At 45.7% G+C, this 16513-nt stretch overlaps 2 long non-coding RNA genes across 3 annotated transcripts; one reads left to right on the top strand and one right to left on the bottom strand.

Annotated features, from left to right (window-relative positions):
- Positions 1 to 8369: 8369 nt before the first annotated feature.
- LOC308585559 lies at positions 8370 to 9982 on the bottom strand. Of its 2 annotated transcripts, XR_014007485.1 has the most exons (3): positions 9886 to 9982; positions 8760 to 8952; positions 8370 to 8591 (listed from the first exon to the last, which is right to left on the bottom strand). It is a non-coding gene; the product is annotated as an uncharacterized lncRNA (long non-coding RNA). The 2 variants fall into 2 exon arrangements; XR_014007486.1 differs by lacking the exon at positions 8370 to 8591 and having other exon boundaries at positions 8702 to 8952.
- LOC308585561 lies at positions 9142 to 15795 on the top strand. The gene is made up of 3 exons (XR_014007489.1): positions 9142 to 9371; positions 9858 to 10044; positions 14455 to 15795. It is a non-coding gene; the product is annotated as an uncharacterized lncRNA (long non-coding RNA).
- Positions 15796 to 16513: the final 718 nt, after the last annotated feature.

Genomic DNA, 16513 nt, shown 5'->3' on the forward strand with positions numbered 1-16513 from the left:
TAGATCCTAATGCTGTAATTTCTAGCAACGTTAGAATCTCTACATTTCCAGTTGCTATGCTTTTCCAGGGTAGGGGAGGGCAGCTGTTTGAAGAATATAGTACCTATAAATACCTTGAATGAATATCACATATTCAAAGTTATATTTATCCCTGAAATAGATTGTGGCCAGCTGTAAACTTTGCAGAAATTTGTGAAATATATTTTAATATCCCTGCATTAGAAAGGAATTATTGCTTTTTAATATTACGGGTAGCCACCTATCCCCTCCTGTATAGATACATTTCTTGGGTGATTTCATTATATGCTTAATAATGCTACCAATAAGCTCAGATTTCCTTTGAATAAAAATGATTGGAAACAATATCTACCCCAAAGCATCTTTAATGTCGTTAGAGAAGGGTAGGAGTAAATTAAGCGGTATTTAGCCACCAAAGTCTTTAATTTCATTGCATCTGAGTGGGAGTGAGACATTATGAGGTCCAATTTAAAAAATCACTAATGTTTTTACATCTGAGTAGGAGTAAATTAAACAAAATCAGTCCTGAACTGCTAATATCATTTTAATTGAATGTCATTCAGTTTCTAGCTGCTTCTACTTTACAGCGGACGGTGAGATGGCTATGGCACAACTGTTGCCAGCCAAGGTGCCACGGTTATGAGAAATGAAACTATGGTTATGTGACAGGCAGGACAAGGACTAGAATTTGGTACTGGTGTAGAAAACCCAGTGTCCTTGCATTGAAGCCTGCTTGCAACCATTTAAAATATTGCGCAAATAAGATCTAAACTGCCAAGCTCGGTCATTATTACCAATGTACATTTTACAGCAGAAACCATATAGAATATGGGTTTTTATGGAGGCTGAGAAGTCGAATGAATAAATGAAATTAGTTTGGCCATGTATAATTCATGGTTTGGCTCAGTGCTGAGATCTTGATAGCGGGAGGAATTAGAGGTTGTGCTGTTGCAAGTGTTCTGCAAGCTCAAGCATTTCTGCTTCCCAGTGGAATGATTGCCCCCCTCTGTGTGCCAATTTGGGGGCACCGGGGGGGGGGCGGACAAAAGGAGGAAAAGCCCCATTGTGCTAACAGAGGTCCTGGCACAGCTTCCACTAGTTGAACCCAACCAGCTAGTTGAATCCAATCCTGTAGTAAGGCAAACCATGCACACACTTTGAATTTATTTATTTTTAATATATATTTTTGCAAAAGTATACCATACGAGCAAACAAAACTGAATCACAGGCCGGGGGGTGGGATTTGGAATATACCTTTTGTCTGACAAACAGCAGACCCTTAAATGCTGAAAGCCAAATTGAGATACCCCTCCACTGGTGATGAGAGTGCCTGGCAGCCTGGAAACATTGGGTCAAAGTCCTATTAATTTGTATGGATATTCTATGTTGCCTCGTTGTTGAATGCATTGAACCAAATTCAAGGGTTCCTGCTAGCTAGCACAGTGGAGTTCCACCCATTTTTGCCTCTGGCACTGTCTGCCAGTGGTATGTGACACCACCACCCCAAAGGGATACGTCCCCTTTGGTTTGATAAAAGTTCCCCATTTTTGGTTTAATACTCAGGGAGAGAAATAAAACACTCTCCAGGCAGCTGTTGGATCACTTCATAAATGCAAATAGGTAACTAAAACATAGTAGGGTAAATGCAAGTAGGTAAATAACACATTTAGGGAAGTGTGAAATCCAGAGAAATAGTGTTCCATATTAGCCTGGGAGGTGCTGCCAGATCCGATTACTTTGCTTCAAAATGTGGAGTGAGTGAATTCCTTGAGCATCCCTCCCCATCATGTGTGTCTGTGTATGTTTTGAAGTTTTGACTTCTATTCAGTTCGGTATGGCTTGTGCAGCAAAAGATTGTGGTGCATTATGTCCATGAACAGTAACTTAGTTTGATATAAATTGAATATCCTTCTTCATTCATCTAGGTGAATGACAAGATTCTCTTGGCTAATGACATTTGGATATACATTTATTCGATTTCGCCGAGTGCTGTGGTTTAATACATATCTATCACATCTAATTCTAGCAGCTCTTCTCTAACATTGCTTTATAATTTGGGAGAGAGTTTTCGGGTCTTGAAGTAGGGCAGGCAGCTTTATGAAACTCTGAAGGCAAAGCTACATTCATCTGACCTTCCCTTTGCCCATGGACCCCAGGGAACTGTTTTATGAGGGGAGTGAGGGATATCTAAAAGAAGAACTCACCACACCTCTTGCCTTCTTGTGGGGGGAAATCATCAAGGCAGCTGAACTGTTATAAAATGGACACAAGTTTGTAGTATAGCTCCACCATAGATGTCTCCTATGGGCAAGATGAATGTGTTAACCATCAGCTGACATCACACCCTGTGCAGGATGAAACACTGATAATAATTTTTGAGCAAAGATTTGCTAATCCCGCTGCACTCCCATACTAAAGCGAGGCTCTGGTTTACTTGGCTATTGAGCATTCTGGAGCAAGTTCAGAATCCAGACCAAGCACATTCATTCATGCACCCTCTCTTTCTCTGAGGCATAAAAGAGTGCCACAGCTGGCTGCCTATATGCTATCAAGCCAAGTTCAAGGGTGTGAACAACCTGGGTCCAGAACACCTGAAGGGTCGCCCGATTCCCTATACCCCTGCTTGATCAGTGAGGTCTTCAGGGGAACCACTGAGGCTGTACCTTTAAAGCACATTTCTTTGAAGTACACTCAAAGCGCATTCCTTTCCTCAAAGAATTCTGGACACTGTGGTTTTGTTAAGGTTTGCTGGGAATCACAGTGCCCTGAATTCTTTGAGGGAAAGAATGGACTTCTAGTGTGTTTTCCTGTTCTAGGCACTAACCCAGGGAGGGGGGGGGTCCTGTCTGGGTCCTGTGCCCAAGCCATGGGGGACCCAGGGTTTTGTACACCACTTCAGATGCCACTCTTATTTGAGAAAGAGCAAACAAACTTAAGCACAGGTTAGCCACTGATTTCAGTGTTTGCAGAAACCGAAAGCACTTTCATTCAACATGCAGAGCTCCTACATCATTTATCCCTTGATACTGTTGGACTGCAGGTTTGCACTACTGCATTGCACTACACTATTTATTTATTTATTTATTTATTTATTTATTTATTTATATATTGATTTGTATATTGATTTGTATATGGTGTTTATGTGTATGGTTATGTATTTTGTTTTTATGCAAATCGAAACAAGTTTTATTGTACTTTATTGTATTTATTTTGTTTATATATAGATATTCTTCTGTATCTATCACTTGTAAACTGTGCTGAGAGCTTTCAGATAGTTATCAGTTTTTGAATGGAATAATAATAATAATAATATGTTGAGCAGCAATAGCCAACACTGTGCCCTCCAGATGTTGCTGTCTGTTGACCACAATGTCTGCGGCTGATGGAAGTTGGGAGTCCCACTGCAGCTGGAGGGCACCACGTTGGGTAACCCTAGCAATGAGCATAGAAAGCCAGAATTTTCCATAAAAGTGGCAGAGCTGCAGGCTTATGTCAGCCAGACCTAAAAGCCCACTATATCCTTGGTATGCTGCAAAAGAGGCAGGAAGACATAGATCTTTTCCAAACGTTTTTCAGAGCAGCAGCTAAAATATAAGCTTGGGCATTCTAATATAGAGCAACCTTAGTTGTGCCTTAACATTATCTCGACAGGCAAGATGAACAAAAGCTAAATGGAAGGAGGCTATGATGCATCAACGCTGGTCAATACGACCCATAAGCAACTGCAGTTCCTCGTTTCTCCATCTCATTTACTACACAGCTATCTCTCATTGTGTGAGACCGTGTGCCTCTTAAGTCGACCGAGTCCGGAAACAAAATCAATACCGAGGAAATCCTTTTGTCGTTTTTGAAGGCATAACATGTAAAGAAAGCTAAGTCAATATGCCTTTTAATAATGTTTCATGGAAATGCCTAGATTTCCCCTGTTGTGATATAATTAATTGAGCTGCCTGCCACCCACAAGGTATAGCCTTTCCCTTATATAATTCTCCTTTTGCTTAATTGCCGCTCACTTCTCGGTTCTATTTGTCGTGAGCTATTTCTTTCCCTCGCTCCGTTTTTTATGGTTCTGGACGTGCTTTGTACTTAGTTTTATCTTTCGGAGCTTTGGCTTCTAAATGTCAGCATAATTTTTCTGCCTTATAATATTGGCGATGTTATAACCATCCATCAGTCCCAAGGAAGAGCAGAAGAGATTAGATACCATTTGTCTGTATTGGTTGCTCATTGTAATGACCTGGTGGACAACATGAACAGATAATCTGTTGCTTTGATGGAAACTAATTAGTCTTAGGACTGACAGCATCGGAATAGCTTTTGTGACATTGTTTTTTAAAATGATGACTACCTCACCATTACCACTGTTGATCTGCAGCTCAGGCGTGTTCTTCAATGATTTCCCTACACAAGTGGCAAGGAGGGTAGCTATTCTTTTCATTGCCAAGATGGAGCCATTGTGATCAGAGTCTGGCTCCTTGTCCCCTAGTTCTGGACCTCCTTCTTCATTCTCTACCTACAACCCAATTCTTCTCCTTTGTACCCATTCACTTTCTCTCCAAGTACCCCCTCTTTGTAACTCATCACTGTTCTCCTCTGTATCTGTGGCCCCCAAACCAGCAAGAAAAGTCACACCAAAAACTCAGGTGCTGGACACAGAGGCCTGCCTAGGTTCCCTTGTGCAGGGACAGATTTAGAGCTGTGAGAGCTGTTCACATGCACTGGGAGATGAGACGAGGGGGTACCTTCTCAAAGCCCAGTAAGCAAAGCACTGGTCTTGGGGAGGAGGCATAAGGTGCTGACAGGGTCCTAGAGTCCTCCTGCCTACTTCCCAAAACCTAGTTAGAGCTTTTACAGTTTGGGGAAGGAGGTGAGAGGGCTCTAGGACTCTCTTAGAGCCTCACACCTCCTTGCTAAAGCCACCTGCCTCCTTACCTAACATATGAGGGCTGGTGGGGGTACCACATTTTGGCGTTTCGCAAAGCGCCATAGTACCCGAATCTGCCACTGCTGCACTGTATTGGATTGGTCCTCCCTTGCACCTTTGTCAAGGAGCTGTGCCAGCATCTCAGAAGCCAGGAGAGACCATGGATCAGAAGCTCATGTTTGCTTTTCAGTGCCTTTTGCGCTCCACCAATGACTTCCTCCATGGTCATTGATGTTGGGTCCGCTCTGCCTTCCTGCTCCCCCCATCGGTTCGCCTGCCTCCTGCCCTGCCTCCGCTCGCTGCTTTCCCTTCTTCCATCTTCCTCCCTCCCTTCCTTTTTCCTTCTCCCCAGTGGCGTAGCGTGGGTTGTCAGCACCCGGGGCAAGGCAAGTAATTTGTGCCCCCTAACCCGTGGATTTGCGCCCCCTAACCCGTGGATTTGCGCCCCCTAACCCTAACCCCCAGATGTTGCACCCGGTGCGGCCGGCCCCTGCTTCTCCCACAACTCTTGCCCGCTCTCTATCTTTCTTCTGTCTGTTTTATATATTTAGATATTTCATTATTACCATTTCCAAAATCACATTCACGTTCAACTATACCTTTCCACCATTAATATCTTTCTTTATAATAAAACATTCAACAACTTCCCTTCTTCCCCTTACCTGGTTCCTTTGATTTTCCCACCATCCCTGCATATTCTTATATACCGTATTTTTCGCACCATAAGACGCACTTTTTCCCCTCCAAAAATGAAGGGGAAATCGGGGTGCGTCTTATGGGGCGAATGCCTGCAAGCCTCGCGCGCCCGGCAGGAGGTCCCACTGGGTGCGCGAGGCTTGGGGCGGCAGCCTGTCGCCCGAAGCACGGGGAGCCCTCTGGAGGGCTCCCCCTGCTTCGGGCGAGTGTCTGCAAGCCTCGCGCATCCGGCAGGAGGTCCCGCCGGGTGCGCGAGGCTTGGGGCGGCAGCGGACTGCTTGCCGGCATGCAGAAGCTTGGGGCGCGCTGAGCTCAGCCCGCCCCAAGCTTCTAGGTGCGCGCAAGCAGTCCGCTGCCGCCCCAAGCCTCCCGCACCCGGCGGGACCTCCTGCCGGGTGCGGGAGGCTTGGGGCGGCAGCGGACTGCTTGCCGGCATGCAGAAGCTTGGGGCGCGCTGAGCTCAGCCCGCCCCAAGCTTCTAGGTGCGCGCAAGCAGTCCGCTGCCGCCCCAAGCCTCCCGCACCCGGCGGGACCTCCTGCCGGGTGCGGGAGGCTTGGGGCGGCAGCGGACTGCTTGCCGGCATGCAGAAGCTTGGGGCGCGCTGAGCTCAGCCCGCCCCAAGCTTCTAGGTGCGCGCAAGCAGTCCGCTGCCGCCCCAAGCCTCCCGCACCCGGCGGGACCTCCTGCCGGGTGCGGGAGGCTTGGGGCGGCAGCGGACTGCTTGCCGGCATGCAGAAGCTTGGGGCGCGCTGACCTCAGCTTGGATTAGCGCAGGGGTCCGCTAGCCCTGGGAGAGGCGCCCGGCTCTCCCACGCTAGCAGAGACCTTGCCGGCACGCAGAAGCTTGGGGCGCGCTGACCTCAGCTCGCCCCAAGCTTCTGGATTAGCGCAGGGGTCCGCTAGCCCTGGGAGAGGCGCCCGGCTCTCCCACGCTAGCAGAGACCTTGCCGGCACGCAGAAGCTTGGGGCGCGCTGAGCTCCGCACGCCCCAAGCTCCTGGTGTAGCGCAGCGCACCTGGGGGGGGAAATAAAATTTTTTTCCTTTATTTCCCCCCCTAAAATCTAGGTGCGTCTTATGGGCCGGTGCGTCTTATGGGGCGAAAAATACGGTATCCATTTGGTTCATTTTCTCCCCTTATTATTCCTTTATTATATATTATACTGTTGAATTTACCTTAATCCTGCTAGTATTTTCACATGTTTACAGTTGTTTTCCATATACTCCACAAAAAAAAATCCATTCCTCTTTGTATACTCGATCTTGCTCTCTTTTTTTACTTGTTAGACCTGCTGACTCTGCATATTCTATCATTTTTAATTGCCATTCCTCCTTATTAGGGACCTCACTCACCTGCCATTTTGGGACCAACAAGATCTGAGCTGCTTTAGTGGCATACATAAATACATATATACTGAGTACTTACATCTGTACCATTCACAAAAGGAATACCTCTGGTTTGGGGGAAAACGTTTTTGAAAACATTTTTTTCATCTCATTATATATCATTTCCCAAAGTCTTTCTTCTGTCTGAGCCTCGCTGGGTACTCCACTTACACTTCTAATAGTGCTGCTGGCTGAGGGCGGCTGCAACAGCTCAAACCAGCAACTGGATTCCTTCACCGAAGAACCCAGAGAAGTCTGAGCTCCTCACGCAACTGCCCAGAGCAGTGGGGGAGCAGCCTAGGGAGTGGGCAGGCATGCTCCTCGCCACTCTGAGCCAGAGTGGAAAGGCGAAATTTTTGCACACCCCCTGGGCCTGCACCCTTGGCATGGGCCAACCTAGCAAATCCCTAGGAACACAACTCACTGGATGCCACAAAGGGAGCAACTATAGTGATGGTGTGAAAAATTCAGTCTGAAATTGTAGGCAACAGTAAAAGTTGTGTATAAATCCGATTGCCATATACTTTCTTAGGATTTTTCTAGTGGTGGCATCTGTGTTTGTTTTAAGGGTTTAGATGCCAAGCTATTTCTCACACAACCCAAAACTTTTAAAAAATTATCTATCATCTATCTATCTATCTATCTATCTATCTATCTATCTATCTATCTATCTATCTATATCTGTCTGTCTGTCTGTCTGTCTGTCTGTCTGTCTGTCTATCATCTATCTGGTATTATGTCTTAAATTTGCTCCGAATCACTGCGGCGTTTTATTGTTCCAGGGATGTTTACTTATCTGTATTGGTTTAAATTGCTTCCTTTGCTTATTTTTGTGTGCTCTGCCTTGGGATGGCAGATGAAAGGCGGTTTGAAAATATGTTGTTTCCCAGCATCCACAATCCACTCCCCCCCCCCCCGAATAATTGCTGTTAATAGGACTGGAAAAGTTGATGATTAGTCGAAAGTGTCTGGACTTCATCTGCAGGACATCATGTAGCAGCATCAACCGGTGCTTTGTCACAATCGGCAGCAGGGCCCTCATCCACTTTCCCTAATCGCAGCCGAGGCATCCAATGAAGACAGAATGCCTCAGCGGCTAATTAGACATGGCAGCTTACAAGGAGCTTACATGCATAGCTAAAAAGGCCGGAGTGCTGGAAATGTCAAGCCGATCTTTCTCCTTTCCTGAGTGATTTGCAGCCAGCGCTGTACCTGGTTGAACATTAACACCACAGTTTGCTGAGTTCCACCAATATCCTGCCACATGCAGGGATTGGGCTAAAAAGGAGCTGTTCTTTATTTTTATTTTTTTGCAGTGGTGGTTGCTCAGTGCATTATCCTAAAAGGCATCAATCTCCAACCCATAGATTTCTTTTTAAAAAGAAAAAGAACAAAGCACAAGATGATCTTCATTATTTGGAGTGGGAAGGCTCTATCCATGCCTTTCCAGACTGATGCCACTATTCCTTTTCTTTTTGGAATATTGGTTTCCATTGGGGTCTTGGAAAAAGGATGTAGAGGAAACGAAGGGTCTAGTAATATACTGAAAGAACCACTACAGCTCTTCCCTGTTTTTAAAACAAAATAGCTTATTGGTAATGCAAACAAAAAACCAAAAAAAAAACAACAACTTGCCATCTTAAACATCTATTTAGTAACAAAGGTCCGAATATATAAGTATGGACAGATTGGTTAGCACTGTATTTCAGTCAATCAAATGGATGAACTGTGCTCACATGTTAGAAGTGGTGTGATTTCCCCACTTCTGTTCCATTTAACACCTTCTGGGTACAGAATTACATGGAAAAACCTCAATATGAACCAAGCGACATACGTGTAGATAGCCTCCAGCTATTTCCAATATCGTGGAAATCCCACATATTTGTGCACAGTCCAGTTCTCTTCCCATTGTCCTGTACTGAGAGGAATCTGTGGGGGGGGGGGGAGAGAGAGAGAGAGAACTACCGTAGCTTGCTCACATATGTGAAGTGCTCCGAATCAGTTTGCAAATCCTATTAAAAAGAACTAGCAAGGGAGCTGAAAGAATAGGACACCCATTAAGACTTGACTCCTATAATTTACCTGGGAGTAAATCCTATTGAACTTAATGGTGCCTACTTCTGGGTAGATATGCATAGGATAGTACTTCAGAGGAACAGAAGTTATCGTTTTTGTCTGAAAGTTAGTAAGTCACAGGTGACCATTCTCCTGACTTCTCAGTCTTGAGGAAATTCACAGGCTTCAAAGTCAGCAAAGCTGCCAGGTAGAAGAAACATGTGGATGGATTTGCTGGCCTCCCACTTCTCTCTTGCTACCAGCCCTCACAAACAGCATGTAGGGTCCTCTAGGCCAGTGTTTCCCAACCTTTTTTGGGCAAAGGCACACTTGTTTGATGAAAAAAATCTCGAGGCACACCACCATTACAGCCCCGTGACTTCAACGCGCAGCGTCACGCCGGGAGGGACGCACGAAAGTGTAAGTTTCAATTTTTTTCCCTCCCCCTTGCCGGGGAACCTCCAAGCTTTGGGGGTGGGGGGGGAGGAGGCAGCAAAGCGAGGCAGGAAGGAGAGCGCGGCTTGGCTGGGTGAGCTTTGGCAGGGGCAGGGAATGAGAGCCGCGAGGCGGGCGCTGTGGACGGAGGCGCTGCCCGCCGAGCTCGCAGGCAGGCAGACGGCGAGAGCCCCGCGCTGGGCGGCCTCTCCTCGCCGCCGCCGCCCCGCCTCTCGCCGCCCGACTCGCCCGCCTCCCTCCAGGCAACATCTCCAGGCACACCAGGCAACATCTCGCGGCACACTAGTGTGCCGCGGAACAGTGGTTGGGAAACACTGCTCTAGGCTTCTAAATTACTCCACAATGCCTTACATGGAACAATGCTATCCAGAGGCATTGTGGGAGAAAAAACTGTGGCCCATCACTGGCCAGGGAGGCTGCCATCTTCCCAGTCCTGCCAACAATGAGTCTGAAGCAATGTTACATCATAAAGCAGCAGCGTTCCATAAGCAAGGCATTGTTTATGTGTGTGTAAGCTTCCCCCTTTAGCTTTGCTTTTGACCTTTGATGTGTATACAGTGGTACCTCGGGTTACATACGCTTCAGGTTACATACGCTTCAGGTTACAGACTCCTCTAACCCAGAAATAGTGCTTCAGGTTAAGAACTTTGCTTCAGGATAAGAACAGAAATCGGGCTCCGGTGACGCGGCGGCAGCAGGAGGCCCCATTAGCTAAAGTGGTGCTTCAGGTTAAGAACAGTTTCAGGTTAAGAACGGACCTCCGGAACGAATTAAGTACTTAACCCGAGGTACCACTGTATTTTTACCACCCACCTTATTTCTGTAAGCTGTTTTAAACTTTTTAATATTGTGTTGTAGTGTTGGCTTTTGTTGGAGTGACCTGCCCTGGGACCTTGGGGTGAAGGGTGGAATAAGAATACCAGTGCTTTTTTCTGGGGGGACGGGATGCGGAGGGGACGCATACCCCTAAACATTTTGTTTGGCCTCATTGAGGGGCAGTATTTCAATATGAGTTGGAAAATGAGAGTACCCGTAAACATTCTTTTTTAGAAAAAAAGCACTGATAATAATGCATAAATTTTCACCATTTCATTATATTTATTTTGGAATCACCTAGAGGTGCTGCTAAGGAGAAAACAAGTTTCTCCTTTTTCCTTGTCACCAAAAGACAGTGTGAAAGGAAAACTAGAGAGCTGCTTCTGCAAGTCTTTCATTTGATCCCTAACATCAGCCAAACAAGTATGTGCAAGCTTATGGTGAAAGGAAATGGATGATAAAGCTGGCCATTCCATTAGGCAGAGTGAGGCATGCTAATAATAATATTAGTATGATTTTTAATACTGCCTATAAATGGGACGCGGGTGGCGCTGTGGGTTAAACCACAGAGCCTAGGACTTGCCGATCAGAAGGTCGGCGGTTCGAATTCCCGCAACGGGGTGAGCTCCCGTTGCTCAGTCCCTGCTCCTGCCAACCTAGCAGTTAGAAAGCACGTCAAAGTGCAAGTAGATATATAGGTACCGCTCCGGTGGGAAGGTAAACGCCGTTTCCGTGCGCCGCTCTGGTTCACCAGAAGCAGCTCAGTCCTGCTGGCCACATGACCCGGAAGCTGTACGCTGGCTCCCTCAGTCAATAAAGCGAGATGAGCGCTGCAACCCCAGAGTCGGCCATGACTGGACCTAATGGTCAGGGGTCCCTTTACCTTTACTATAAATGGACCAGCACATTATGGCACCTTCCTGCGTACCTCTGTGCTTGTCATAGATCATGGACCTCCAAAAAGCAATCACCATGCAGTCTGTGGCTGCATTGCCCCAGGCATGCTTACTAGGAAGCAAGTCCCATTAAGAACAGACAAAGAGCCCTACTAGATCAAACCAATGTTATTTCCACATTTGCCCTTTTCTCTGTGATTGCCATCCTTTATTTCTTTTTATGGAGAATCCACACAACTGGCTGTTGTGAACTGCCCTATGATCTTTCAATGAAGAGTGGTATACAAATTTGATCAATTAAAATAATAAGTAAACAGGAAGCCTTTAATTGCCATTGGAAAGGACCTTTGTTGAGTGAGGCTTACTTGTATATTAACATTACAGGAGAACCTGGACCACGGGAAAGGGCGCTTTGCTATACCAAAGCACTATATTAAGTGGTGAGCGGAACCTCTGTTTTTTTAATTCATCCAGTTATAGAAAAGCAGTTCCTCAGCAGGGCTAATGGACTTTTATGTGGAGTAACCCAAGGGTCCATCTGGTGCAGCCAGATGGTAATATTTTGTAGTATGGCGCCTTGTGCATGGCCAAAATTTGACAACCCCAAATGAATCTTCTCTGTTGTGGATCTTCTCAATTTTGTGGGTCTTCTGAATTCCGTGGATCTTCTCAAAATCACCATGCAGCCCTAAATCTGAAACTGGTGTGGCATCCAGTGTCCAATCCAATACCTTTGGGAAGTCCTCAGACCATTGAGCTTAGTGAGACATGCTTCTGCATAAACTTGGTTAGGACTGAGCTGTAAAGCCAAATCTTTCACACATCCTAAACTGCCAGTAACTTAAGTGATAGTTTGGGAAGTGAACACCCACCCACCCACGAGAAAAGGAAAGATTAATGCATTGTGCATATGCCCCAATTCCAAGTATTGGAGAATTATAAGGAAATGTGCTTAGTTGTGTCAGAGTTTCCTTCTTTCTTTCAAAGTGACAAAATAAAAAAATACTTGCAGTAACTCAGCAACAAGTAACCATAGACTGGTTTCCAGCCAACAGCAGTAAGCTTGTTTTCCTTCAAATGTTTTTCAAGTTAATAAATCCTTGCCAGAAGGGATTCCATGGGGGCAAGAAGATACTGAACATACTGAAAAATTAGCAAAAGCTTCTTCCGTGTTGCTAATGACTTGGTCAATTGAGGATGTGCAATAAAGCTCATTTTGGCTCATTGTTGAACATAACTTGCTTGATTCCTTGGTGTAGAAAATACGAGCTTTTGATATCGCTGTTTAGAATAATTGACTCATCTGAGCCCCGTTTGAACCCCATGATTCATCGCTTCTCAAATTAGTAGGGACATAGTTAGGCTAATCTGCGAATATAATCAACAAAGCCTTTGCGGTGCCTTTTGCGATAATGGATTAAGCTGTCATTTACAGTATCTCTTATTTCAGTTATGATCAGGCATAGAAGTCCAATTAAAAACTCTCATTAGCAGATTTTCTTTCCAAGCTGCCCCTCTATTAGATTCTTTTTCCAAAAAAAAGAAGAAAAGAAAAAGTTTTGGACAATTGAAGTGTGTCAACCTGAATGGGTGTTATTTTCTTGACGGTGTGAGTAGCTTTACCTTCACATTTAAGATACTCAAGTGTCATGCATTTTGAGGGCCATCCATCTTCCCAGGCTGCTCCACCCACCCGGGCGAGGACCACATGGCGCCTGTTGCTCTGTCCCCATCTCTGCTTTCTCTTGGGCATTATTTTGTTGTCAGTTCTTCGGTTTATTCGGTGATTAATCATCATTCGGACGCTCCTGTTGGGAGGAAACAGAAAAGAGGCTATTCCTGCAGGTGGTTTCTCTCTTGATTAGTCAAAGTCATAATGGGCTCACTGCTGAGGCTTTGTTTGCTGTTCTTCTGAAGACTGTGAGGCTTGTTTCTTCTCCCCAGCTTAACTAAGGCTGCAGTCCTATGGATGTTTTCTTGAGAGAGAGAACTCAGCGAGACATTTTTCTGATTAAATGTGCACAGGATCAAGGGTGCCCCATGCTATAAAGGGAACATGGTGCTACCAACCCCATGTTTCACTCATGGTGGGGTAGGGAGCCAATTGCAGGGGGAAATCTATATCTGCTTATTCTTTTCCTTGGCCGCTGACTCTCTTCTGCAAGCGCATGCACACATGCTCAGATTTTATATAGAGTTGTATCTCAGAAGTTGAACAGAATCCGTTCTGGAAGTCCATTCGACTTCTGAAACGTTTGACTTCCAAAGCGTGGCTTCTGATCGGCTTCTGCAGACATTTGGAAGCCGCGGAAGCCCCATCAGACATTTGGCTTCTGAAAGAACGTTCAAAAACCTTAACACACTCGCTTCCGGTTTTCAATCATTCGGGAGCCGAAACGTTCAACACCCAAGGTGTTTGGGAGCTGAGGTACGACTGTACATAAAAAAGGTTCCACTCTCACAATTACGTTCCAAACCTGGAAATGATCCCAGCTGAGGAAAAACACTTGCTTAGTGCGGATGTCCTGTTAAGGAGATAATGCTTGGGAGGGAAACCCCCTTCTGCCCGTTGACCCTCCCCTGTAAGTCCACTTTGCCCATATACCCCATGCTATCAAAGCAAATGTGTGGCTGGGACCTTCCTGTTGCTGAGATAGTATCTCGTTTGGTACAAAGAGTTTTCTTCATTAACATACTGTCATCCGTGTCAGCGAGGGAAGGACACTGCAGGGCCCATCTTCATTGTGGTCCATGTTCTTCAGAACTCTTTCCCTAAGGAGGTCCACCTCAGCCCCAGCCTGACCTTTCCTTCAGAAAGAGGAACTAACTGGGTTTGCTTTGGAACCTATCAAGAAGCATTTCTTTAAGAGCTCTGCCGCCCTCCCTATATCTTGCCCCCTTGCGCTCAGTTTTTGTACTTCGTGATGCTTAAAATGTTTTGTCGGTATGGGATTTGCTCTTGAGGATTTCATGGTACAGTTGAATGTATGGAAGCTTCCATTGAGGGGGGATATCAATCTAATTAAAGGGGGAAGAAATGTCCTTGCATTTTGACTACTATTTCGACATAGTGGGGCATGTTGTGATCCTTAAAGGAGTCATACAAATACAAAGGAATCGTTGGGGGAATAAATGTTTTTGCCTCTTGCTTGACTTTGAATCTGCTTCAAAATAAATGATTTTTATTTTTTTAAAAAAATGCCTTTAGAGACTCTTCTTTCAATGGGACTTCTTTCAATGGGACAGAAGACTTTGGTGCTATCAAAAGAGGACACACAATCAGGATATGTCTGTGGGAGGGGGATGCAGCAGTAGCTGGAGGGGTCCTGCTGGGCCCTCGGACTGTTTGCTGTCATCATGACTGTACTGACCCATCACAGGACAACTGTTCCCATGCTTTCGCATTTCGACGGCGACTTGGGGTATTTGCAATTCACAACCTCAGCAGTCCTTAAAACGGCAAGCTCAAGACATTCAGATGCCTTGGGAGCTACTCTAGCCTGGTAGGGAGAAAATGCTGAAGCAACACGCCAGTCCTGACGGATGAGGGACACCGAGCACAATGCAGCCAGAGTCAGGCACATCCAAGTGCTATTGATTTCAGTGGAAGTCTCTGAAGCTTTTAAAATATGGACTGATGACCTCCAACAGTACGCAAGCCACACTGAGCTCCTTTTGCAGGAGCAACCACCACCACCACAATTAATAATAATACAAAGAGGATTTTTCACACAGGTTCTCAGGGGGGATAATTTCAGATATTATAGCTGCTCCAACAGAGATCCAGCACAGGAGAGGGACTTATCATTTGCAGCTAGGGCTGCAAGCGTCAATCAATGAATTGGTGTGAATAATAGATTACAGCCTTTTTGTGCAGTTAAAATGTCCTCGCCAATGGATACTTGGGGAGCACAAAATGGCTTTTTCCTCCACCATCTCTGTGCCAATTTAGTTAGTGGTCTGAAGGAGCTGTCTATCCTCCCAGCATCCCTTTACTTCCTTGGATCTCCTCTTGGGTGCCATCTCCACAATTCCCAAACATTGTTTGTTCCTCCATTTGTAATGCTTTCTCCAGCTAGCTTCTCTGCCACCCATGTCATCTTTGAAAGATCGTCCTGTGATTATCAAAAGAGAGCTGCATGTGTTGAATTATTAAATCACATATATTAAAACAATTACATATTAGCAATGGCAATTAAAACTGAGCAGGGGACCCCCTGCCCCCCCTCTTTCTCTGAGCTGTGCACACTTCCTGCCCCTGCTTCCGCTTGTCATTGTCCTTCTGGAGCACTTCTCCCTTTCCTCTCCCATCCAGTCTCTCCACTCTCTGCCTGGCTCAGATGCCACTCCCCATTCAGGTGCAGACCTGGGCCGCCCAACTGCTGGCAGCGATGCAGGGCCCTCAAGGGGAGGAGTGAGAGGCGGCCCCTAGCCAGACACAGAGGTGGCTTTGGCCCTACTCTGCACCCGGCCATCTTGTAGGGGGTCACCCTGGGCAAGGGTGGCAAGGCTGTCTGGCTAGGAATGGAGGGCAGCTGGCTACTTCCAGAGGCACACTGGGGAAGCAGTTCTGCCTTGGAGACCAGGGCCTCTGGAACGCAGCGAAAGGCACCAAGCAAGAAATTTCATTTATATATGTTATATATGTTATATATTTATGTATTACTATTTTTTGTTGGATTATCTTGGCCAAGGCAACCTAAAGTGACTTAAAAGCAAGCAAACAAAATCCCATGTAGGTACATTAAAAGCAGGATGGAGGGAATACAGAAAAACAACCCACCAGCTTCTGAAAGGACACAGATACTGTAGTTAGAAGCCCAAGGCCTGGTTATCCAGGAAAGTTGTCGCCTGGCGTCTAAAGATGACACCAGACAAGCTTCCCTGAAGAGAGCATCTGTGATGGCCTGGGACTCTGGCTCGGCCTTGGACTCGGAACCAGAGGAGTCTCAGTCCGCACCAGATCCCTTCCAACTCTATGATTCTATGAATTACAATTAAACAGGTCATCACCATGATGTCCTCAAGCAGCAGGGTTTTTGTTTTTTACAATAATTTTTACTAGTTTTCAATTACAACAATCCAATGATAGCCTCATTATAACAATGCCAAATTATAATACAATTACTAATCCCAGCCATTCAAAAGCCAAATTATATAATTTAATTTAGGTGGCCTCCCGCATGCTAGAATTGATGGTTTGATGATTTATTTCTGAGTTCCAAAATCTTACACAATTACACTCCAGTAAAAATAACAATCCCTTA

The sequence above is a fragment of the Podarcis bocagei genome (assembly GCF_964188305.1).
Source record: "Podarcis bocagei genome assembly, chromosome: 4".
NCBI classification, from domain to species: Eukaryota; Metazoa; Chordata; class Lepidosauria; order Squamata; family Lacertidae; genus Podarcis; species Podarcis bocagei.